Consider the following 27,397-nt stretch of genomic DNA (forward strand, 5'->3'; position numbering starts at 1 on the left):
TTCCCCCGCCTGCTCTTCAACAGCTTTCCCCTTTCGTGAATGGCACCGCCTTCCACTCCCTCCCCAAGCTTTGGCATCTGACAGCGTTCTCCCCTGTTCCCTCTGCGCATCTCCAGTTCTCACTGTCTACTTTCCTTTTTCCTTCCCTGTTGTCTCCGTCCACGGGAGGCCAACACCTCCCACCCAGGTTCCTGCAGTAGGTCTCCTGGGCTCATCCTCTCCAGTTAACTTTCTACATTGCCCTCATTCTGACATTTCTAAAATACCAATCTGATTATATCTACAACTGTTCAGTGGTTACCATCTGCTCTTAGCAATACCTACCTCTTTAAACTTATTTCTGGACACCTTTCTGTTCCAAAATATGCCCATGCTCATTTTTTTTTTAATTAATTAATTTATTTATTTACTTTTGGCTGCCATGGGTCTTCATTGCTGTGTGCGGGCTTTCTCTAGTTGCGGCGAGTGGGGGCTACTCTCTGTTGTGGTGCGCGGGCTTCTCATTGTGGTGGCTTGTCTTGTTGCGGAGCACGGGCTCTAGGCGCACAGGCTTCAGTAGTTGCGGCACATGGGCTCAGTAGTTGTGGCTCCTGGGCTCTAGAGCGCAGGCTCAGTAGTTGTGGCGCATGGACTTAGATGCTTCAAAGCATGTGGGATCTTCCTGGACCAGGGCTTGAACCCCAGTCCCCTGCATTGGCAGGCGGACCCTTAACCACTGCACCACAAGGGAAGTCCCCTGCCCATGCTCATTTTTGAAGAAATGAACATTATACGCCTTTGCTTGATAGTCTCTCTCACCTGTACTCTTATGCACAAAGTTGCAAATGCCTTTTAACTTGATTATGTCATCCACCAGTCTGAAAGTGCCAGAAGGCAGAGGCAATCTTTATGTTGTTCACTGTTCTGGGTGCACAGAGCCTGGCACATAATAGACGATGAATAAGTATTTATTAAATGAACAGATAAAAAGTAATTAGAAAACAAAAATCACACTATTTCTGATGGACCCCTTGTTTTATCTTTTTGTTTGAATGTTTTAGAAGTGTAACAGTTTACTCAAATGTGCTTGAAAAATCCAAAGGTTACCTTAAGTGAACCTTTATCTTATTCCTCATACAACTCTCAAGGACAGTGTGATGACAGGGTAGGAAAGTTAGATGGCTCTGATTCCAAATGGATCAAAACATCAACTCTTTAGTCCATTCCTATTACTTAATAATAGAGCAAATAAATAAGTGCCATGACTCACTGCTCTTCTCAAGTGTAATGTATTCTTCCCAATGGTTCCTAATTATTCAAGAGAAGTCTAGCGTTTTTTCCAGAGTACGTGCATAGAAAGTGAAGGATAAATTTCTTTAAAAGATTGGATGGAGATTTTAAAAATGAATTGATGAATCAGAGCTGCAAATTGTTAGTAAATAAATGTGTGGGAAGTTTCTGACTTTGATCAAAGATTTTACACAGGGAGAGTTCAGGTATATGTATGCCTCTTATTTTTCTGTCCGGGAACTATTAGGACTACTCCAAAGGAGTAGGAAGTTACTATCTGACAGAAAGATCAAGTTGGAGGCAAGAGTTCCTTTATTGTTTTGACGTTTATATGTTGATCTAGTGTTTCAATACAGTCCTTGTACATTGCACAGCCGTGTCTGGTGCAGGGGAGACTTGCCAGCATTAATGACAGTCAACAGCACAAAGAGTTCTTCTGCTGACCGCGCCTAGTGCTTTTACACTGATTAAATATTTAAGAACAGAAAGGTTCCTTATTTAAAGACAATAAAACATGCCAGTCTAAATCAAAAAGTTTTAAAATGTCAGACATCTCTAAGACTTTGGGCTAATCATTCACCATTAGAATGATAAAAATAAACTAATTTTCTAAACTGAAACTGAGTTTTTTCTGTGCTGCTCTCAAGAATATATGAAGTGGGAAAGACTCCAGGGCAACATTCTCTTCTTTCAGGCTTTATTCCCAAAGGACACAGTGAATGTTATATGGGGCCCCCAAAAAGCAGATGCTAGAATAAAGCATTAGAAACTGCCTTTGAAGTTTACTACCAAGATCCAAGGTCTTGACAGACCAAATGTGTATTTGGTGCCTGCAAAAAAAACCTGTATTCCTTTTACTGTTCCTAGAAGAAATGAAGACACAACTCAACTCTTCTGAAAAAGGCTCTTCACTTTGGGAATTTTCATGGCTGACTTTGTGAAGCCTGCCCAGCCCTCCACGTATCTTGCTTCTTCCACTGCCAACATCTTGGAACACAGGCCTTGGAGGGAACATAAGTGGCTTATTTCCTCCACTTCACTAATGTTTTATTCAGCATTCTGTTTCATCTTGATTTATCTTATTTTAAAAACAAGTATAAATGTTTTAATAGTTGATTTCAAATTATTCATAGAAAGGTATACTGATCAAAACATGGTTCTTTTAAAAAATTACTTTATTAAAATTATCACCATGTCATCAGGACATTGGAGGTAGAAAAACTTGAGAGGTGGTTTTTATTCTTGTTCTCTAGTAAAAGGGACTTATTTCTAAGTTCATTACAGAATTCAGTTCAAGATCACTATGGGTCAAAACTCAGCAAGGAGAAGAATGACCAGGTTGAAACCATAGAAGAATTGGAGACAGTTGTTTCTCTAAGACATAAATTCCAGATTTTCTTGAAGCCAAATTTTCACTAAAGTCTTGAAGTACTCTTAAAAGATAAATGGACAGCCCATTTTATCTGCGGTTCAGAAAACACACAGATTGGGCATAGGACAGCCAAAATGATTAAGAATTTTGTCACTTGTTTATTTTCATCTATACTAAAATGGTTTCTTTGGCAATCCAACTGTGTCCCCAGTAAAAAGTAAAAGGCTTATGTTTGTACCTCTCTGACTTTAATACATTTCAGAGTATATTGTGATTTAAAGCAGTATTTTCATCTATGTTAAAATGGTTTCTTTGGCAATCCAACTGTGTCCCCGGTAAAAAATAAAAGGCTTATGTTTGTACCTCTCTGACTTTAATATATTTCAGAGTATATTGTGATTTAAAGCAGTGGTTCTTTCACTTTAAAAAAAAAATCAGGGCCTGCTTCAGTGAAGGGGGATGGAGGGAAGCCAAAAGTTCTAGTCCGTCTACGTGGTTCATTCCTCCTTTTCAATTGATAAGAACTCAGTGATGACGAAGAAGAAAAAAGTAAACAATTTGTAGTTTGAGCTTATACACATGTGCTATGGGACAGTGCCCTCTACACCAAAAAATGATACATTTATTTTATCACACTTACCTTGATAGTGTGTTGCAACTCACTTAATCTGCACAAATTCAATTAGTACACCTACCAACAAGGTGCATGTACTTAGTCATTTGATGGAGGTGCGCTGAGGTGGTGGTATGTGGGTTGTATACATCTTCTCTAGCATTAGCGATGTGGATGATTCCTATTTAAACCTCAATATGCACATATTCTAATAACTAGTTATTTGAAAGATATTAGCTAAAAACATCATTAATGCAAATATTCATTAACAGATCATGACCAAATAAGCTTTAACCAAATGATCCTCAGTAACCAAAAAATCCTCAGTAAATTAAATTGAAAATTATAAAGTGAAATTGACATTAATTTATAATTACAAAGCAAAACTCAACCACAAGGTTGATGAAGTCCTGAGAACAAAGCATACTAGTTGTTTACATGCATACCAGTAGCTTTCCAGTATTGCAAGAGTTGCCTCAGACTGACTACTTATAAAATACCTTCTTCCTGAAATTCTAACAATGTGCTAAGTTTAGTTTATGAACATCAAATATTAGTAATGCATACTAACTCATCTTCTGTTTAACTAGTAAAAAAAATCTTCAATTCTTTATTAAAGTGAATGTGTATGGAATTGTACATCTTTGGCAATAAATGGAAGAAAGGATTCGTATTTTTGGATTAGTTGAAGGCCCTGCCGAAAGAACCTGGGGCTGTGGGCCATTCTGTCAGAAACCTAGGTGTAACAAACCGAGGACAGCTGTAGCCTCCTGGGCTGTGAGTTGAAGGGCCGGTGAACTTCTGAGAGCCAGAAGCATGCCTAATGGGGCATATCTGGTCATCCCTCAAGGATTGGGCTGCTGCTGGGACATTTCAGCTGCTTATGGGCTTTCAACCAGATGGCCTCCAAGGCTCCTGCTGACCCTAGGAGTCACCATTTATGACTGACGAGGAGATGATTGCACATGTTTCTGCTCAGAGTTTTATAAGCTATACAGTTTATTTCAAACTGTTTTGGAGACAGATACCACAAATATGACCTGCTGGCTTCTGGGCTGTGTCTCTGAACTGTTACTCTGATGCCATTGTGGGTAACTTGTTTTTATATTCATTGTAAATTGGGAATGAGTTTTAATAGATAAAACAGAAGTAGTTCTATTAGCAATCCCTTTCCAAGTGACCATCCATTCTTAGTCCTTCACATGGCTCTTCAGGCCAATACTTAATGAAGATACTTTAATTTTTAGTTTTATTAGAGCACCGAAAACTGGTCAAAGAACTGGACAGTTCTATCGTGGTATTCCTGTCAAAATATCCATATTATCTTAAAGGTCAGCTCATGTGCTTGAAAACTACCAAATTTGTCCTCTCCCATATTAAAGCCATTTAATAAAATCTTTCATTGTTTCTCTTGAAACAAATATGTTTGAATTCAAAGATATGGCACCAATACAACCTCGTTTATTTTAATGTAGGTGGTGAAAAAATACGCTACTTTGTAAGGAGCTGTGTGACTTCCTGAACGTTTTCTTTTCCAAGAGGGAGTGACGCTGACTGGAGGACAGCATCTCCCATGGGACAGGAGGAGAGAAGGTGGGTGAGTTATGCGGTGACCCCGCATCCTATAGGACACACAAGGCTCCCATCTCCATGAATCATAACTGGTTTTTTAACACAGACTCTGATTTCATCTTGATCTATCTAAGACAATGTTGAAATTAATGCTCTCTAAAATCTGGGCAACTGTATCTTTGTCCTTGCGTCTGTGGAATTCCATGAGAAAAGTGCTCAGAAAGAACTTCATTCAGTGAAAGATTTGGGGAGTTTTGGAAACGCTCAAACAACGCCTGTTTAATTTATATGAGCCCCCAATGAGGAAAAAGTTAAGAACAGGAGTTTTGAAAGAAAATCTTTCCACATTATTTCACAGGTCCTGCTTCCTTTTTGAATGTTGCTTGTTTGCTTTTATAAATAATATTTTCTCCAGCTGGCACATTTAAACAGGATCCATTCAAATAAATTTCATGGGACATTGAGCAATTCCAGTCCCTTTCTCAGTCAAAACTAAAGGTTATGTCATTTGCTCTATCCCTCCCTTTGAGTGGATAGGAAAGAACTTGTTGATATTATTGTTAATGTTTCAAAGAAAACTAAAGCTGCTAAGTGTTTTCTTAAGTGAAGCCCAGCTTTCAGCCTTGGTCATGTCCCTGAAGATAGGCTCTTTTAGGTGTTACTACCATTTCTCAAAGAGCGAGGGGTGGTAATAGAAGTCTTAAGGTTTCCATTTGTTGGCTCTCATTTCTTTCATGTGTATGTTCATGGTTAGGAATCTTGCTGTTGGGCTGAAGGTACATGCTGATACGAAAACCTCATTGGCCTGGTATGCTGGGTGGCATGAGGACTGAGCATTTTGGAAATGCCCATGATTTCCATCAGCAAAGAAAAAATTGGCTAGTTGGCAATTAAATGTCAAATCAATAATGATTCTTTTGTGTGGGCACAGTTGGAACAGAAAGCCTTTCACCAATTTTAATAAAAACTCTGAAACGTGATTGTAAAGGAGCACTGGGGAAAATCCTATGACCTCCTTGGAACATATAAGAAGGACTCTCAGGGTGACCCTAGAGGTCAGAAGCGAATGGAGATTTGGGGATGGCCCCTTCCAAAGACACCATCGTGTTCTTACTGGCTGTTTTAGAAGTAAGGCAGAGACCTCAACAAGGCTTGAGAATAGAAGTTATTGGCTAGCATGGGGGAAAGTTGGCTCAGTACAGCTTTGTAGACTTTAACCCATACGTGGAGAGAGGCTAATTCACTAGTAAAATAATCTTTACTGTGGGGAATTGAACTTAGAAAATAAGTAGAGAGAGGAGCAGAATATACTTAACATTTAAGGACATATTAAAATGTGAATTCTAACAAGGTGGCATATGGAAACTTCTGGACTATACCAAGGGCGTATGGGTCAACCTTGCACTCAGTAATAAAAAGCAGAGGGCCCACTTTTAGGATATTGTGATTTTTAATTATACAAGAAACAACCAATCAATCAGAGACTTAAAGTCAGAGATTTCTTTTCTTTTCTTTTTAACATCTTTATTGGAGTATACTTGCTTTACAATGGTGTGTTAGTTTCTGCTTTATAACAAAGTGAATCAGCTATGCATATACATATATCCCCATATCTCTTCCCTCTGGTGTCTCCCTCCCACCCTCCCTATCCCACCCCTCTAGGTGGTCACAAAGCACCGAGCTGATCTCCCTGTGCTATGTGGCAACTTCCCACTAGCTATCTGTTTTACACTTGGTAGTGTATATATGTCCATGGCACTCTCTCATTTCGTCCCAGCTTACCATTCCCCCTCCCCGTGTCCTCAAGTCCATTCTCTACGTCTGCGTCTTTATTCCTGTCCTGCCCCTAGGTTCTTCAGAATCATTTTTTTTTTTTAGATTCCATATATATGTGTTAGTATACGGTATTTGTTTTTCTCTTTCTGACTTATTTCACTCTGTATGACAGACTTTAGGTCCATCCACCTCACTACAAATAACTCAATTTCATTTCTTTTTATGGCTGAGTAATATCCCATTGTGTATATGTGCCACATCTTCTTTATCCATTCATCGCCAATGGACACTTAGGTTGCTTCCATGTCCTGGCTAATGTAAATAGTGCTGCTGTGGTACATGACTCTTTCTGAAGTACGGTTTTCTCAGGGTATATGCCCAGTAGTGGGATTGCTGTGTCGTATGGTAGTTCTATTTTTAGTTTTTTAAGGAACCTCCATACTGTTCTCCATAGTGGCTGTAGCAATTTACATTCCCACCAACAGTGCAAGAGTGTTCCCTTTTCTCCACACCCTCTCCAGCATTTATTGTTTGTAGATTTTTTGATGATGGCCATTCTGACCAGTGTGAGGTGATACCTCATCGTAGTTTTGATTTTCATTTCTCTACTGATTAGTGATGTTGAGCATCCTTTCATGTGTTTGTTGGCAATCTGTATATCTTCTTTGGAGAAATGTCTATTTAGGTCTTCTGCCCATTTTTGGACTGGGTTGTTTGTTTTTTTGATATTGAACTGCATGAGCTGCTTATAAATTTTGGAGATTAATCCTTTGTCAGTTGCTTCATTTGCAAATATTTTCTCCCATCTGAGGGTTGTCTCTTCATCTTGTTTACGGTTTCCTTTACTGTGCAAAAGCTTTTACGTTTCATAAGGTCCCATGTGTTTATTTTTGTTTTTATTTCCATTTCTCTAGGAGGTGGGTCAAAAAGGATCTTGCTGTGATTTATGTCATAGAGTGTTCTGCCTATGTTTTCCTCTATTAGTTTTATAGTGGCTGGCCTTACATTTAGGTCTTTAATCCATTTTGAGTTTATTTTTGTGTACGGTGTTAGGGAGTGTTCTAATTTCATTCTTTTACATGTAGCTGTCCAGTTTTCCCAGCACCACTTATTGAAGAGGCTGTCTTTTCTCCATTGTATATTCTTGCCCCTTTTATCAAAGCTAAGGTGACCATATGTGTGTGGGTTTATCTCTGGGCTTTCTATCCTGTTCCACTGATCTATATTTCTGTTTTTGTGCCAGTACCATACTGTCTTGTTTACTGTAGCTTTGTATTATAGTCTGAAGTCCAGGAGCCTGATTCCACCAGCTCCATTTTTCTTTCTCAAGATTGCATGGCTATTCGGGGTCTTTTGTGTTTCCATACAAATTGTGAAATTTTTTATTTTAGTTCTGTGAAAAATGCCATTGGTAGTTTGATAGGGATTGCATTGAATCTGTAGATTTCTTTGGGTAGTAGAGTCATTTTCACAATGTTGATTCTTCCAATCCAAGAACATGGTATATCTCTCTATCTGTTTGTATCATCTTTAATTTCTTTCATCAGTGTCTTATAATTTTCTGCATACAGGTCTTTTGTCTCCTTAGGTAGGTTTATTCCTAGGTATTTTATTCTTTTTGTTACAAGGGTAAATGGGAGTGTTTCCTTAATTTCTCTTTCAGATTTTTCATCATTAGTGTATAGGAATGCAAGAGATTTCTGTGCAACAATTTTGTATCCTGCTACTTTACCAAGTTCATTGATTAGCTCTATTAGTTTTCTGGTAGCATCTTTAGGGTTCTCTATGTATAGTATCATGTCATCTGCAAACAGTGACAGCTTTATTTCTTCTTTTCTGAGACTCAAATCAATAGAATTAGAAATGAAAAAGGAGAAGTAACAACTGAAATACAAAGGATCATGAGAGACTACTACAAGCAACTATATGCCAAAAAAATGGACAACCTGGAAGAAATGAACAAATTCTTAGAAAAGCACAACCTTCCAAGACTGAACCAGGAAGAAATAGAAAATATAAACAGACCAATCACAAGCACTGAAATTGAAACTGTGATCAAAAATCTTCCAACAGACAAAAGCCTAGGACCAGATGGCTTCACAGGTGAATTCTATCAAACATTTAGAGAAGAGCTAACACTTATCCTTCTTAAACTCTTCCAAAATATAGCAGAGGGAGGAACACTCCCCAGCTCATTCTACGAGGCCACCATAACCCTGATACCAAAGCCGGACAAAGATGTCACAAAGAAAGAAAACTACAGGCCAGTAGCACTGATGAACATAGATGCAAAAATCCTCAACAAAATACTAGCAAACAGAATCCAGCAGCACATTAAAAGGATCATACACCATGACAAAGTGGGGTTTATCCCAGGAATGCAAGTATTCTTCAATATACGCAAATCAATCAATGTGATACACCATATTAACAAATTGAAGGAGAAAAACCATATGATCATCTCAATAGATGCAGAGAAACTTTCGACAAAATTCAACACCCATTTATGATAAAAACCCTCCCAAAAGTAGGCATAGAGGGAACTTACCTCAACATAATAAAGGCCATATATGACAAACCCACAGCCAACATCGTCCTCAATGGTGAAAAACTGAAACCATTTCCTCTAAGATCAGGAACAGGACAAGGTTGTCCACTCTCGCCACTATTATTGAATATAGTTTTGGAAGTTTTAGCCTCAGCAATCAGAGAAGAAAAAGGAATAAAAGAGATTTCTTTTAATATCTTAATTCCTTGCTGTAAATGGGTACTTGCCTATATTTAATAAAAGTTCTATTTCCAAAAAAAAAAAAAAAAAAAACAGAAAAGCAGAGGGCCTTTTTCTGACCGAAGACCTGGGCAGATGGTAGAGGAAAGAGGTGTGGTTGCAAATAGCCCCAGGCTTTGTCAATATCAACTGTACCCACAGATGTGAAAAGACGGACTTTCCCCATACAAAGTGTGGGAGAAACACCTGTATGGTCAGATGACCATGTGTACCAGCTCTTTCAGTAACTACTCAGAGCACAAGTACAAAACAACCAAATGCCTTCGTAGACACTATTAGGGGAGGGGCAGGTTTGCTTGCATTTCTCTCTGGCGATGCAGAGCCGGTAAGCAAGGTATTTCATTGGGTTGGGGCACTTTCTGAGGAGCATTAAGGGATACTGTTTTCTTTTCTCCCTGGAAATCTTGCCTTGAGGCCTGGCTCTGAGGATGGTATCCAGCCTGCAGCACAGACATAGTCTAACCCTGAAGATAGATATCACTCACTGTGTCTCAGGGGCCTGAGGACCTGTCGCAGTGTCTGGCCCTGCAGTAGCAGCACCTCTGCTTGAGGGCCATCTTATCTGTTATGCTTCAGAACGCTTCATCTGCAGAGATCTGTGCTCTGAAACCAAGCATGTGGGTTTTTCTTTTTCTGGAGCCTCTGGTGTAATGTCCTTCCCCAGACATTCCCAGAGCTCACTCCCTCCCTTTTCTGCTTTGGTATTATCTTACCAGTGAGACCTTTCCCTGTCACTCTATATAAAATAACCCCCCTCTCCTAGGATCTACCCAATTCCCATACTGTATTTTCCTGTTAAACCTTTTTGTACCATCTGACGTTTTATACATTTACTAGTTTGTTTGCTTATTACCTTTCTTACGCCACTAGAATATAAGTTCCATGAAGGCAGGGATTTAGCCTATTTTGTTTATTGCTATTTCCTACCACAGACATCCTTTAAATATTTGGGAAATAAATGAGTGAGGTCTTATGCAAAGCTTTTAAATCTGATCTCTCTCAGTTTCCTCAGACTGTTAGGTAGTTTGGGCATCAAGGGAATGACAGATGGAAAGGGCTTTTTTTTTTTTTTTGCAAAGGATGTAATCTGAATGGGGCCAGGGTCCCAAGGTTAAACAATGTACCCATGGGACAAAGTGAAAACCTCTTCATTCTGAGAAGGGCAAGCAGTTTTCAGTGTTTCTTGATTATTAGGTGATAAGGCAGGGTCCTACCAAGCTCAGAATACTGCCCTTGGTGGAGTAGCAATGGCAAGTTTCTTGTCCTTAGGGGAAAAGAATCAGGACAGTTGATTCAAATGTGGCCTTAGAAAATGCCAGAGTCCAATAGTTATTGACTTGTCTCTAGATTTTAATTTATTTAAATCTTCCCTTTACTGTCCCTTGATTTACATTTTGGAAACCAAGGTAGCCACTAGAGCTTGGGAAATATGTATAGTTATTTCAAAATTAAGTTTTATAGTATGATTCATAATTGACTGGATTTTTTGTTAGCCCATCTGTTCCATGGTTTCTGGATACCACCTTTTATGTGAAGTCTCTCATGGCAGTTACAGTGAGCTGCCATGGAGGAAGTAGTCAGCCATTAGGAAAGGTTCTTTAAACATCAGAGGACTTAAGACCACCTAGGAGGTACCTGATCTTCCAAGTTGCCTTCTTCTCTGTCGCTCTAAATTCCACATGCCAGAGACAGTAGTTCTGAGGTGGGCTTTATGACTTCCTGCAGGATGCCTGGATAAACTCATAACTTCAATGTTGGTAAAATGGAGATAAAGTCCAGGAAAACCTGGTTGCCCAATCCACATTAAAGATCCCTAGGGAGTTTAGAAGAGGTTCACGGGATCCTTAGAAAGATGAGTTCTCTAACCTCCTGTAGAACTGGATCAAGAAAAGGGGCTGAGAAGATTTTTGGATTTCTTAAAAAAGAGGCTGGTCCTTAGATGACTCTTCTAGCCTCAGGATGCCCTACACAAGTCACAGCACCTTCTACTGTTAGCACTATGGCCTCAGTCAGTGGCATTCTGGAGCCAGCTCATACAGGCTCGCGAGAGCAAGTTGTTAAATTTCAGGAAAGTTAGGAGCTGGATGATCTAACATTGGTATCTTAAAAAGGGCCAGAGTGGGTGGGAGTATGAATTTAAACCACTGAAATAGACAAACACTATAAATTGTGGCTCCTCCCCCTCTCCCAAGAGCTGGTAGTTGAACATTCACCAGCACACCGCTAGCCCTTAGTCATCACTTAACATTACTGTGACAGTTTGCCTGCTTGGACTTTGTGTGTGTGTATGTGTGTGGAGACATATGTAATATGCGTATATTATGGGGATAGGAGGATAAAAGGATGTTTGAAAAAATATTAGCCGTATGGTGAACAGAGGGCCTGGGAAGTGTGATCTAAAAGCTAATGAGACATTTTTATGTTAGAATATATTTAGACTAATTCTTGTTATAAATTTCACTAGTTTAAGAGTAGATCATTAAAAAGAATTATTATAAAGATGCCTATGACTTATTGATAAGGGGCCAAGATGGTACATATAGTTGGAAACTGATACATGTGGAAGATCATATTTTAATAAAAACAAACAAAATCATACCAACTTTAAAAAATTTACATGTGTTTTTCTATGTTACGGAGTATAGAAATTACATGCTATTGACATAAGTAGTGAGAAGGTAGGAAGAAAAAGAAGGAAATTTTAAAATTCATATACCTCTATCTTATTGGCCTTTTAGCCAAGTATTCATTGGTTACATTTTGGAGTTGCAGAGCAAGGGCCTAGCAAAATGACTTTTAAAGAGTGACTTGCTTAGAAATGTCAATAATATGAATGAAATGTCATAAACATAGATGAAAATTTTTGAGAGAAATAATCTTCATTCAATTTCACATACAACATTCGCAGCGTTAGCTACTCAAAATAGGAAAAATTTAAAATAATACAAATCAGTAAGTATATGAAGATGATTGTACATGAAATGCTAAGGTTAAATGAAAAATATTAGAGGATGTGTGTATGTTTGTAAGTGCTTTAAAATCCTTTGTGAAAACAAAAAAGGATAAAGCTATCCCGGAAAATGGAGACCAAGGCTGCTTAAACACATACAGGCACCATGTAGACAATGGACAATTAATTTGTGCTGAGGAACTGGAGCCTAAGTGTCTTTCTGCCTGTCCCAAATAAGACACAATGACTCTCTAACCTTGGACCAGCTCTTGAATCTCCCTGTAAATTGTGGGGATCCAAGGAGAGAGTAAGCTTCTTTATGAAAGGATCTCAGAAGCCATGATGCAGTACATACAATTTAGCAGTAGAGATATGTAAACAAACAAAAACCATCAGGAGGCCTGGCTCCTATGCTCATATTCACTGTGGTGTTAAATGTTTGCTGAGATGTAAGCTTTCATTTCAGATCTTTAAAGCATATTATAGAAGTGACCACCCAGACTCAATAAAAGAGAACATATATAGTTGTATCACCAACTCAGCCACATCAGATAAAGGCAATCTCCCTACAATCTCAACTATTCCTCTGGAAATAACATAGATTGTTTACTCTACCAGAGAGCCACCTGTATTTGTCTGTCTATCAGACTTTAAAGATAATGAGAGTACAGGGCCAGGAGCCTAAAGCTGGGTCTGTTGACATAATTAGGTGGTAACTCTCCAACTCCCAAAGTTCTTTTAGGGATAAGAGAGAAACTGGCACCTCTTGCTCTATAAGGACATTTCTTTTTAGTTTGATTCCTAGTAATATTTGCCTAATTTGTGTCCTCTCTGCTGTTCAGTGGTTACTTAATTAGGGGATGACAGAGGATCTTTACCTGGGACATGGGCTTAAGCACTTCTAGAAAAGTGGCTCTGCAACTGATATGAGTAGACCTGTAATAAACACTTTACAAAACAAATAATTCCAGGATTCACTTCAACAGCTAATAACTTCACCAGGAAAGCCCAGCACCACTAAATTCTTTACTGCGAATCCCTGATACAGTGTACTAAGAAATTGCTGTCTTTCCTCAAATGCAATAGAAGAAGATGCCATGACCTGAAAGTCCCAGCATTGCCCACCCCAGTCAGTTACTGAGGAAACATCTAATAGCATAGCCAGCTATAAAATTATGACATGTCTGTTGGCCTTTTACTTCAGTCTTCTCCTCAAGATAACATTTAGGCTTTCACCTCTTCTTGCCTCTGCACAGTCTGCTTCCTCTGCCTGGATCTCTTTCATGCTCACCCCCATTTTCACTTGGCCAATTCCTCCTCATAATTTAATTCTCAGTTCAGGTATCAACCCCATACATGAAGGCTTTACTGAGCAATCCCCATGTCTAGCCTGGGTTAGGGATGCTTCCTGTGAGTTCCCCCATAGTAATTTTTGATTACTGCAATAACGTGCGATATGACCCGTGTATGGTCAATCTCTTTCTTATAGCAGTGGCCCTTTTAAAAAATTTTTTTATTGGATTATAGTTGATTTACAATGTTGTATTAGTTTCTGGTGTACAGCAGAGTGAATCAGTTATACATGTACATATATTCACTCTTTTTTAGATTCTTTTCCCATATAAGTCATTACAGAATATTGAGTAGAGTTCCCTGTGCCATACAGTAGGTCCTTATTAGTTATCTATTTTATATATAGTAGTGTGTATATGTCAATCCCAATCTCCCAATTTATCCCTCCCCTCCTTACCCCCTGGTAACCATAAGTTTGTTTTCTACATCTGTAACTCTATTTCCATTTTGTAGATAAGTTCATTTGAACGCCTTTTTTAGATTCCACATGTAAGCAATATCATATTTGTCTTTCTCTGCCTTATAGTAGTGGTTCTAAATTTTGGTTGCACATTACAGTGATCCAAGGAGATTTGTAAAGTCTTAATGCCCTGTCTGCACTCCAGACCAATGAAATCAGGGTCTTTGGGGATGGAACCCAAGATTCAGAGTCCTTAAAGCTCTCAAGTCGATTTCAATGTGTAGCCAAGGTTGAGAACCACTGCATTAGATGGCAAAGTCCTAGAGGGTGGGCTGGCTCTTTTGCGCATCAACCCAGTGCACAAGCCTATCTGATGACAAAATTTTGTTAAATTAATAAATTAATACAAGTTAGAATATTTTAGACTTTTACCAAGTGATATTAAGAGGTATCAAATTATTTTTTTCTGGAATACAAGTGGGTTAAAAGTAAAAAATACAAATATCATATTTACTAAAAATCATTAAGTCCATTGGCTTTACATCAATTATTTAGGAGAAAGCTATTGTGTTTTTTTCATATATGATATTCTGAAGACTCTTCTGATAGTATTCTATACTATTTTTATGTACATTTTCTAAGGTAAAATAATGAATTTGAAGAATTGTGAATTTGTATTAGTACTTCTACAGTGTTATAGTTTAGATTATATGTGTAAGGCCCAGGTTCACTGTTTCTCAGTGTTCTTCACAGGCCAGCTGCATCCACATTAAAATATGTTTCCAGACTCCATCCCAGACCTAGATTTAGATTCTTTGGCAAAAATTGAGAAATCTACTTGCATCTTTTCTCTTTTTTATTGAAATATAATTCATATACTATAATATTAATGCTTCTAAAGTATACAATTCAGTGGTTTTTATATATTCACAAAGTTGTGCAACTCTCACCACTATCTAATTACAGAAAATTTTAATCAACACAAAAAGAAACCTCTTCCCATTAGTACCCATTCCCCAACTACCACCTACCACTCCCTCAGGCCAATAGCAACTAGTAATCTATTTGCTATCTCGATGGATTTGCCTACTCTGTACATTTCATATCAGTGGAATCATACAATATGTGGATTTTTGTTTCTGGTTTCTTTCACTTAGCATTGTATTTTCAGGATTCATTCATCTTGTAGCATGAATCAGTACTTCATTCCTTTTTATGGCTGAATAAAATTTCATTGTTTAGGTGTACCACATTTTTTATGGGATAGTCATCAGTTGATGGATATTTGAACTGTTTCACTTTTGTCTATTGTCAATGATGCTGCTATGAATATTTGTTTACAAGTTTTTTTGTGAACAAGTTTTCAATTCTCTCAGACGTATACCTAGGAGTAGAATTGCTGGGTCGTATGGTAACTCTTCTACCTGTATTTTAAACAACCTTTTCAGGTGATCCTAAGACTCACTGAGATTGAGAACCGCTTTCCTAGTGTCTCTATTTCCTCCAAGGCACTGCACCTGCAGTCTTAACAACTGCTAGCCGGTGTGAAATTGTACCTGCTAACAGGTGGAAAAGAAGGACTATCATAGCATCCAATCAATGATTCATAAATAAAAAGATAACTGCTAAGCTAGTATAAATAACTAATAGTATCACATTGCTATCTTTGTTTGACAAATTTAAATCCTGATATAGTAACAGACAAGATTTAAAGAAACAAATAACTAGTAGTAAGTCAATCATTAAGAACTCTAGTATCCTCCTAGGCTACAGTTAAATTTGCCTTGATTTATTTTTGTCTGGTCAGGCGCCCCAGGAACCAGATTCTGGGTTTGGTAGGTATGGTGGAAATATGCCGTTTTTTGCCTTCCAAGCATTTTGAGCATTTTTTCTAAACTTGGAGGTTTCCCTACCTATGAGCCCTCACCTTCTCAAGGTAGAAGCCTAAAATTCACTTGCCACCTCCCTTGCATCCTCAGTGCATGCTTGAGCCCTGCTCTCCACCAGTCAAAAGCATCCATGCCAGAATTCAGATCAGAACACTTTTGGGTGCACTCCACTCACAGCAGAAACACCCTGTACACAAGCAGAGGTTCTAGAAGAAGCTTCCAGGGCTGGCATCAGAGGTACTATTTGGGGCAACATGGTGGTAGATGGTTCCACCAGGGCAGTTCTATGTAATTTAAGCATCATTCCCAGCTTCAGTTTCCAAGTCTGGCCCTCTGGCCCTCCTAGAGAGTTTGGAAGTCACTCATGATCTTCATTTAGTTCCTATTCTGCTTAAATTGGTTGGAATGTATTTCTGTTAAACAAGAATACAATTGGTATCACAGGACTCTACCTTAGAGGCCCCACTGATGCTGAACTGTCAGTAGAAGCTTGCCCCAAATACACTGGTTAGCTTTAGGGCCCTGGCAAATCTCTTTGACAGAAAAGCCCTCCTTTTTGGGTTCAGTTTGACAAATGGTCTCTACCACTCAGAGTATAAGAAGTTTCACTGATGCAATCTGAACACTTTGTGATATTTGACACTAATTATAAAATATTTGCCTACACAACAGTATGCTGATTTCTAAGGTACTCTGCAAAACACTAATTCTGAATCATGCTCTCTTTGCCAAGTCCATCAGTCTAATAAGTTTAGGTGGTCTTATTTCTTAATCAACCTCCCTGTCCCACTACCTTTCTTTAACACATATGTATGTACAACAACAGCTTTAAAATACAATGTCTAATAGCTTTATCTAAGCATCAAGGATAAATGGAAAGTTTTAAGGAAATATATGAATCTGTGATTTTTGAACTTTGTATATACATGTTGTATACTTAATAACACCTAATCAAGAATATATCCAGCCATTGCTTTCAACAAATTCCTTCCTATACTTTCTGATATAAAGAAACTCCTTAGACTCTAGTGGGCAATCTGAAAGGCCCATAAGAAGATGGTTTCTGTGAGGTCAAAGATAAATCCCATGCAAGAACCTGTGAATGTACTGAAATGTACTGTTTATGTCAAACCTGATTCTTTCCCCAATACCCTCCATCCTCAAACAGACTACTGCACATAACGAAGAGACCAGGTTTTGAGTTTCTTAAATTCCTCCGAAATGAAATCCAGAAGAGAAGTAGTACTTCGGTTGATGTTTTGACATTTCATCTTTATCTACTTTGGGTTTGGTTTGCTCTGGCATGTGGGAGTCCACAGGAAATGTCACAAATATCAATTGATACTTTCTAAAATATATTGAAGCTGATGTCTATAATAGCTCCCAAGGCACACAGTATATGCATACACCATATAGACCTAAGAATACATCTGTGAACCTATAGTTTCAGACTGAGAAACACCAGCCTGGAGCCTTGCTACTGTGCATTTTTAAGGCAACACATAGTCATTGCAAAAAGAGAGAGACCCTGCTGTCATAATGTTTATTCGTGAGGGCTGTAGAGAATTATATTTTTAGGCTAGAAAATTTTCCCAGAACATATGCTCTTGAAAATAAAAATAAAACAAATAAAAATTCATCCATGAAAACTAATCACAATTAAAGTATCCTAAGAAAACAAATTTGGCATACTTATTTTGAATACAATTGTTTATCCTCAACAATGTTTAAGACAGTGCAGATACATAAGACCTGAATGGGGGAGCAGTGGGGTCCAAGTGGCATATAATTTTACTGGTGTGAATGCCCAAAGGGTCACTTGAAACTGACCAGCAAAAGATCCATTTGCTAGGAAGTCATCCTGAAGTCTAAAGTCTTATCCTGAGATCCACGGCCGAAAGACAAAGTAAACACCCCAGGCAACATACTTTTGGAGAAGTCATGGAACTATCTTCAAAATGTTACTGAGTCTCTCCAACTAAACTTTGAACTATTCCAATACGCTGAAAAAACTACACATTTATGAGGAATTTAACATGCTAGTTTTTCAGGCTGAAATCCACCTCAATCCTAGGTTTCCATCCAGTGTAACTTTTGTCTACAGCAATGACTAGCTAAGGGTTTTAAGGGTTACTGTGATAAAGCTCTTTAATTACTTTTCTTGCCTCATGAGCTCTATCTCCAAGGGTGGGTATGTTTCAGGTGTGGAAGAGTGTTCAGGGGGAGACATTCCCGTGAGCTCAAACTGGGCATAGCTTGTTTTTAATGCTCAATGCAAACATCTGGCAGTGTTCTCATTAGCAATTCCACAAAGCAGAATAATGCCTCTTATTCTCATTTCTGCCCAGTCCCTCTTCTGAACTTCCAGTCTGACTGTTTGCATTGTTCCGGCTCCCACCCACACCCTGGTGCGCCCTGCTTTCTCCCCTCCTCGGACAGCAGCCTCCCTGTTTGATCTCCAGGGTTCTTCCTCCTGCTCCTCCTCCTAACACTTCCTCTTCACTGCTTCTTCCGTAAAGACAGACAATAACAATTCAATCAAGAAAGGCAATTCAATAACAATAACAATCAAGTCTCCCTGCACCCAATAAGCCCGGAGGATGAGAGACTGGCTTGTTAGGATCAGCACAAATAGTTGAAGAATGAACAATTAATAACAACATCTTTTGGTTTTGCATTCCTTAGCCTCTTCCTGGAATCTTGTGACTGACTTCTTTCTGTGAGAAGCTCAAGTTCTCCTTAGTTTCTGCCACACAATTGCCATAAATTTTTAATGAAACAAAGTTTGAAAGGTGTGGAGCTATTATTTTAGGTTTTCTTCATTTTTAAGATGACTCATACCTAAACCATTTGTCAACTCTCTGACTGGCTATCCTCCTTTGAGAAACCACACCCGTCTAAACAAGTCTGTCCAAATCATTTATGTTATATGGTTGCTGATTATTGTTACAGGTTCCAAGGCTATGACAATACCTTTTCACTTATAGAGGCTCAAGAGAACTCTCCTGAACCCTTCTCTCTCCCTGCAGTCTCCCAGTGGGGTTTATGTCAGTTCTCTATAAAGGGACTTAAAACAAGAGAAAGAGATTGGGCAAAAAAGCAGGATTATTTATATTTCAAACACTACAAATGATAAACATCTGCACATAAGCAGTTATTTAAATTAACATTTAAAATGAGAAACAATTTCCCTTTTCCATTTTGCAAAAGAGGAGACTGACATCTCCAATGATTTCTAGGAAATGGTATTAAAATGTACTTGCTTAAGAAATAAATTCTTGACCATTCTGAGGTTCCTTATTCAATTCAATTGAGGGTGCTTCTATTCTAGAGGAATTCCCGATGGTATTTGAGAATGCAAAGGCTAAAGCAGGAAAAGGACAGAAGAACAAAATAGGGACGTGGAAAAGCATGTGCCAGCTGACCCTCCTCTGCCCTCCACTGGCTCCCCTACCACAAGCACACTGATGTTTCCAGAGATGTGCATCCAAAAACGAATGGCAAAAAAAACTTTGGCTAAGTCAGCTGCATTTCATTTAGTATTACACTTGGGGGATATGTGTCATCAAAACTCCCAGGTGGGATGTTTGTTTATGGGGTCAAGCAAGAATCAGATAGAATCAGGTGAGATGACATTCTCCAGGGGGCCGAGTAAGTAAAGGTTACGAAGGCGAACTTAGAGGGACAGGAGTGTGGTCAGAATTGCCTCTTAGCATCAAAGATGATCTTTTCCAGTTGCAGCTCCTCAGCAGTAGTTTTCCATTCCCCATGGCACTGACAGCTGCCTAATGCAATCACTGTGTTTCTACTCAGGTGACGAGGAGCAAAAATGCCCATGTTCCTCTGCGCCTCCTCTGGCAGGTGCAGACAGTGTCCTTCAGTTCTCCCAGTGTGCAAAAGGAATAAGTACTTTTCCAGGTTCAACAGGGCCATGTATTTATTGTGAAGACAGTGAAGTACTTATGAGTCAAACTCAATAAAAGGGAATCTGGTGCTGAAAAATATATGCTTTCACACTGTTAGAAAAATGTCAAAACGCTTATTGCAAATGATGATCAGGGTAAAGTAGCAGCAGTAAAATTAATGTCAAGGGACTTCCCTGGTGGCACAGTGGTTAAGAATCTGCCTGCCAATGCAGGAGACACAGGTTCAAGCCCTGGTCCGGGAAGATGCCACATGCCACGGAGCAACTAAGCCCATGCGCTGCAACTACTGAGCCTGCGCCCTAGAGCCCGTGAGCCACAACTAATGAGCCTGCGTGCCACACCTACTGAAGCCCGGGCTCCTAGAGCCCATGCTCCGCAACAAAGAGAAGCCACCGCAATAAGAAACCCGTACACCTCAAGGAAGAGTAGCTCCCACTCACCGCCAACTAGAGACAGCCTGTGCGCAGCAAGGAAGACCCAACACAGCCAAAAAAAAAAAACAAAGTTAAAAAAAAAATTAATGTCAAGATTAATGAGGGTTGTCTGTGTTCCAGGCACTGTATCCTTTACCTGTATCATCTCATCTGGTCCTCACGATAACCCTACTGAGGCAGGTTCTATGATTATCCCATTTCACAGATAATCATGATGCAAAATTCTCCGAGCGTTCTCTCACCACTGATGCTGTTAAGGTCAGCACTGAACAAAGCCATAGGGATGCTTGCTGGTTTTTGTTGTTATTGATTTTGTTTTGTTGCATTAGTTAGCTAACACTTATACAAGATTTACTGTGTGGCAGGTACTGTGCTAAGAACTTGGTAAGTGTTAACTCATTTAATCTTCACAACAACCCTGTGAGCTAGATACACGTATTATCATCAGTTTGAAGTTGTGGAACTTGAGCCTCAGGAATCAAGCAACCTACTCAAGGTCACCCAGCTTGTGAGCCAGGGGAACAGGGCTCTCACCCCACAGTCTATCTGGAATGTTCAGAGGGAAAAATGTCTTATACAAGCAGTTGATGCTCAAGCGTTTCTTAAATATTTAACCAATTTTCTGAATTTGCTGGGGCAGGGACGGGTGTGGGGGGTATGTGGATATTGTGAAGGAGAGGTTGAGGAGGGGAGGTACAGGCCTTTTTTCAATCTCTTTTCTTCTTCTCAGACCTTGACAGTGACTCTTATACCTCATGATGATTGGTGTGAGAGCTCACATTTCCTCTTATGAATGTTACTGCCTAGTAAACCTAGTAGTGATGATAGACCGATCATTGGGGATTAGAAGTTCTCTAACATGTGACTGGTCAAAATCAATTTCAATGCTAACAGCTAAAGTTAACAGCTCAGAGTTTATTTTACTTAATAATTTCAGTACTTCACATTTAACAACAAAATAAAGTACAAAATAGGCTATATTTTTTTCTCAACTATCAAAGCATACATTTCTACCTAACTCTTTAGACAATCCATTAAATTTCAAATAAATCCAAACTGGAGACTTCACCATCCTGAAGGGGAGTTGCCCCTGCTCCAAGACTGACACCACCCACCTAGCACTCTCCTGCAAGGAGAGTAAATTAACACTCGCTGATGGAGTGTTGAGCATCTGGAAAACCTGTGGTTGAGAGGCCTGACCCCATTAATATAAGAACCTGCAAATATCTCAAGTAGTGGGGGCTGGAGTTCATTGTTTTGAGAAGGAACTGAAAATAAACAAACTCAAGGGGAGGAAGTTGGTTTATTCAAAATAGAGAGGATGAGGTACTGGGGGTGCTTCAGATGGCAGGGACCATACTCCACTTCTACCCAAGTCCTTTGGTTAATATGACCTCAGATAGGCAGGTATGTTAAGGAAGGATGAATCCTGACTGCTGCCCATAGACCAGAAGCTTCCACAAATCTTCTGGTAAGGCTTAACACTGAAAAAAAGGCCACCAGTCTTTGAAGGGCCGATAGGCAGAGGGAATGGCAGCCATACTTCACTAGAAAATAGTGCCCCCCAACTTTGGGATAGTAAAATCCCTGGGGATCCTAGGCAGATCCTAAGAAGGAGAGAAGACCACTCTTCCTACCAAATGCCTGAAACCAAATTTTCTGCTAACAATGACAAAAGGGGGCCTTGTCAGATTTGTATTTTTTTTTTTTAAAAAAAGCAATTTGATATTTTTGTCCATTGAATATCATGGAGCAAGATGTGGAGGGATATTGTACATTCTCTTTCATCCCTTTTCATTCTCTGGAATTTATTGCATAACTTTTAATCTAAAGTTTTACCTGGTTTAATAATAATAATAATTCTTAAAATAAAACTATTTCTAACGTTGCTCACTCTGAGGTCATGTTGTGGATACCTATGTTGTGGATACCTATAGATCCAAGATAAGATGAATGACTTAAACACTGGTGTAGCAGAATCTGACATCCACTCATCAAAATCCATGCTTCCCTCTTCTTCCTGGGTGTATGGCTAACCTGCCTTTCCCAGCCTTCCTTGTAATTAATGTGGCCTCATGACTGAGTTCTAGCCCATGGAACATGAGCAGAGGTGAGGTGCTCCACTTCTAGATACAGCCTATTATAAACCTCCCAAGCAAATAACTCCATGATCTCTTCTCCTCTGGCCAATGGGAATAGAGAGGATCCCAAAATAACCTGGGAATCTACACATCAAAGATGGCAAAGGGTCCTTCAGTCTTGAATGACACTGAGTTATGATGAATGAGCAAAACCTGCCCACCAACAAGAACATTCACAATAGAGTCTTACTGGAATGAGCAGGAAATAAACTTCTGTTGTGTTGTCACTGAAATTCTGGAGTCCCTTTGTTACAACAGCAAGCTGTATCCTAACTAAAAAAGTCAACAACCATAAAAACAAACTCCCCTCATGTGTAATCACACACTCCTATCCTTTGTAATGAACATCTTTAAAATTATAGAATAGATGTAATAAAACAGCCTTCTAAATTAAAATCCAGTATCAAGTCCATATTTAGGCCACCTATAAATGTGTTTTGTTTACCACACAGAGCACTCTATTTTGTTTGAATTAATTGCCAACATTTATAAATGAGGAAATTTCACAAAAAAGTTGGACTTTCATCTGAAAAACTGGATAATTTGGTCAACTGGGACTTCATTTTCCCTTTAGTGTAAGTCATGCACTCTCTAGATTAACACAACTTGTTCTGGCCATCCCCTCTCCCTGCATTAATTACTTGGCCTTTGCATGCAGTTGAATTTGCCTGCAGGATTATTATAAATAGCTGGGGATTAAAAAAATATGCAGTCCAATCAGACTACAATTGCAATGAGTAAAGATTACTTTATTTGCGTGTTATGCCTGGGGCTTCTTTTGATGGAAATTACAGAAGCAGCTATATAATACCCATTACTAAAGATCCATTAAAAAAAAAAAAGAGAAGACAAACAACATCAACAACAACAACAAAAAAAACAAACCCATTACTGCATTTGCGGATCTGATATTTTTGATGGGTTTTTCCCCTTCACTGTATCTTTCAATATTCCCTATATGAAATCCAATATAAACTGTCATTTCAGAATTAACTCATTAGAAAATAAGTAGTAATATCTCCTAACCCTAATAGGATAAGAACTATTTATCTGATCATTTTCCTTGTTTTACTTTTGGCTTTTAGGATGATCAAAGCTATATTTCTGTTTCAACTATACTGTATGGAAATTTTTGACTTAAACATGAATATTCTATTTTTTCTCCTTTTATTGCTATTTTATTTCAATATATATGTTCTTAATTATGTTTATTTATATGCTTTTAAAAATTCAGCTATTTTATACTTGCACTTCTTATGGGCAACCTCAAATTCTTTGTGAAGTTAGAATATAAATAAATAAGTGTGGTTAAATTAAATATTATATTTAATGTTTAATGACAGAATAAAATTATATCAAGAGAACAGATAAAGTTTAATATTCATAAAATGCCAGGCTATGTTCATTTAAGATACACATTTTAAAAAATTTTGTTTCTTCCCTTTTGAAACTAGGATAAAGTTATAAATAAATAATTTCTTGGTATTTCTGGATGGTTTGCTGTAAACTAGAGGGATATTCTTGTTTTATTTTAAAACATTAACATTAAAAAGCAGCCAGCATATACAGATAGATATGTTCTCTCATTTACTTGTCCATTCACTCGACAGGTAAACCTGTTTGTGTCAAGAACTATGTATATTGCAGCTCTATTTACAATAGCCAGGACATAGAAGCAACCTAAGTGCCCATCGACAGATAAATGGATAAAGAAGATGTGGCACATATATACAATGGAATATTACTCAGCCATAAAAAGAAATGAAATTGAGTTATTTGTAGTGAGCTGGATGGACCTAGAGTCTGTCATACAGAGTGAAGTAAGTCAGAAAGAGAAAAACAAATACCGTATGCTAACACATGTATATGGAATCTAAAAGAGAAAAAAAAAATTGGTTATGAAGAACGTAGGGGCAGGACAGGAATAATGACAGAGATGTAGAGAATGGACCTGAGCACATGGGGAGGGAGAAGGGTAAGGTGGGACGAAGTGAGAGAGTGGCATGGACTAATATATACTACCAAATGTAAAATAGGTAGCTAGTGGGAAGCAGCTGCATAGCACAGGGAAATCAGCTCCGTGCATTGTGACCACCTAGAGGGGTGGAATAGGGAGGGTGGGAGGGAGACGCAAGAGGGAGGAGATATGGGGATATATGTATATTTATAGCTGATTCACTTTGCCTCTGAGGTGGGAGAGCTGAGTTCAGGACATTGGACCACCAGAGACCTCCCGGCCCCACGTAATATTAATTGGCGAGAGCTCTCCCAGAGATCTCAGTCTCAACACTAAGACCCAGCTCCACCCAACAGCCAGCAAGCTCCAGTGCTGGACGCCCTATGCCAAACAACTAGCAACACAGGAACACAAACCCACCCATTACCAGAGAGGCTGCCTAAAGTCATACTAAGTTCAAAGACACCCCACAAAACACCACCGGATGCAGCCCTGCCCACCAGAAAGACAAGATCCAACCCCACCCACCAGAACACAGGCACCAGTCCTCTCCACCAGGAAGCCTATACAAGTTACTGAATCAATCTTACCCACTGGAGGCAGACATCAAAAACAACGGGAACTATGAACATGCAGCCTGCAAAAAGGAGACCCCAAACACAGTAAGTTAAGCAAAATGAGAAGACAGAGAAACACTCAGCAGATGAAGGAGCAAGGTAAAAACCCACCAGACCAAACAAATGAAGAGGAAACAGGCAGTCTACCTGAGAAGAATTCAGAGTAATGATAGTAAAGATGATCCAAAATCTTGGAACTAGAATGGAGAAACTACAAGAACCATTTAACAAGGACCTAGAAGACCTAAAGAGCAAACAAACAATGATGAACAACACAATAAATGAAACTAAAAATTCTCTAGAAGGAATCAATAGCACAATAACTGAAGCAGAAGAACAGAGAAGTGACCTGGAAGATAAAATAGTGGAAATAACTACCACAGAGCAGAGTAAAGAAAAAAAGAATGAAAAGAATTGAGGACAGTCTCAGAGACAACAATAAACACACCAACATTCAAATTATAGGGGTCCCAGAAGAACAGAAAAAGAAAGGGACTGAGAAAATATTTGAAGAAATTATACTTGAAAACTTCCCTAATATGGGAAAGGAAATAGTCAATCAAGTCCAGGAAGAGCAGAGAGTCCCATACAGGATAAATCCAAGGAGAACACGCCAAGACACATATTAATCAAACTATCAAAAACTAAATACAAAGAAAATATATTAAAAGCAGCAAAGGAAAAGCAGCAAATAACAAACAAGGGAATCCCCATAAGGTTAACAGCTGATCTTTCAGCAGAAACTCCGCAAGCCAGAAAGGAGTGGCAGGACATATTTAAAGAGATGAAAGGGAAAAACCTACAACCAAGATTACTCTACCCAGCAAGGATCTCATTCAGATTCAACGGAGAAATTAAAACCTTTACAGACAAGCAGTAGCTAGAGAATTCAGCACCACCAAACAAGCTTTACAACAAATGCTAAAGGAACTTCTCTAGGCAGGAAACACAAGAGAAGGAAAAGACCTGCAATAACAAACCCAAAACAATTAAGAAAATGGTAATAGGAACATACATATTGATAATTACCTTAAATGTAAATGGATTAACTGCTCCAACCAAAAGATATAGACTGACTGAATGGATACAAAAACAAGACCTGTATATATGCTGTCTACAAGAGACCCACTTTAGACCTAGGGACACATACAGACTGAAAGTGAGGGGATGGAAAAAGATATTCCATGCAAAAGCAAATCAAAAGAAAGCTGGAGTAGCAATTCTCATATCAGACAAAATCGACTTTAAAATAAAGACTGTTACAAGAGACAAAAAAGGACACTACATAATGATCAAGGGATCAGTCCAAGAAGAAGATATAACAATTGTAAATATTTATGCACCCAACATAGGAGCACCTCACTACATTAGGCAGATGCTAACAGCCATAAAAGGGGAAATCGACAGTAACACAATCATAGTAGAGGACTTTAACACCCAACTTTCACCAATGGACACATCATCCTAAATGAAAATAAATAAGGAAACACAAGCTTTAAATGACACATTAAACAAGATGGACTTAATTGATATTTATAGGACATTCCATGAAAAACAACAGAATATACTTTCTTCTCAAGTGCTCATGGAACATTCTCCAGGATAGATCATATCGTGGGTCACAAATCAAGCCCTGGTAAATTTAAGAAAATTGAAATCATATCAAGTATCTCTTCCAACCACAATGCTATGAGACTAGATATCAATTACAGGCAAAAAACTGTAAAAACTACAAACACATGGAGGCTAAACAATATGCTACTAAATAACCAAGAGATCACTGAAGAAATCAAAGAGGAAATCAAAAAATACCTAGAAACAAATGGCAATGAAAACACAATGACCCAAAACCTATGGGATGCAACAAAAGCAGCTCTAAGATGGCAGTTTATAGCAATACAATCCTACCTCAAGAAACAAGAAAAATCTCAGATAAACTAACCTTACACCCTAAGCAATTAAAGAAGAAAAATACCCCAAAGTTAGCAGAAGGAAAGAAATCATAAAGATAAGACCAAGTATAAATGAAAAAGAAATGAAGTAAACAATAGCAAACATCAGTGAAACTAAAAGTTGTTCTTTGAGAAGATAAACAAAATTGATAAACCACTAGCCAGACTCATCATGAACATAAGGGAGAAGAGTCAAATCAACAGATTTAGAAATGCAAAAGAAGAAGTAACAACTGACCTTGCAAAAATACAAAGAATCATGAGGGATTACTGCAAGCAACTGTATGCCAATAAAATGGACAACCTGGAAGAAATGGACAAATTCTTAGAAAAGCACAACCTTCTGAGACTGAACCAGGAAGAAATAAAAAATATAAACAGACCAATC

The 27,397-nt window shown here is 38.6% G+C and overlaps 1 long non-coding RNA gene across 1 annotated transcript in view; it reads left to right on the forward strand.

Moving 5' to 3' along the window:
* The first annotated feature begins 824 nt into the window (after nt 1–824).
* LOC309658879 overlaps nt 825–27,397 on the forward strand; it is a 294,436-nt gene continuing 267,863 nt past the window's right edge. Inside the window, exon 1 of the long non-coding RNA XR_014262432.1 lies at nt 825–4,847. This is a non-coding gene — a long non-coding RNA (uncharacterized lncRNA). The remainder of the gene's footprint in view (nt 4,848–27,397) is intronic.

Source organism: Balaenoptera physalus (assembly GCF_965194825.1).
Source record: "Balaenoptera physalus genome assembly, chromosome: 3".
NCBI classification, from domain to species: Eukaryota; Metazoa; Chordata; class Mammalia; order Artiodactyla; family Balaenopteridae; genus Balaenoptera; species Balaenoptera physalus.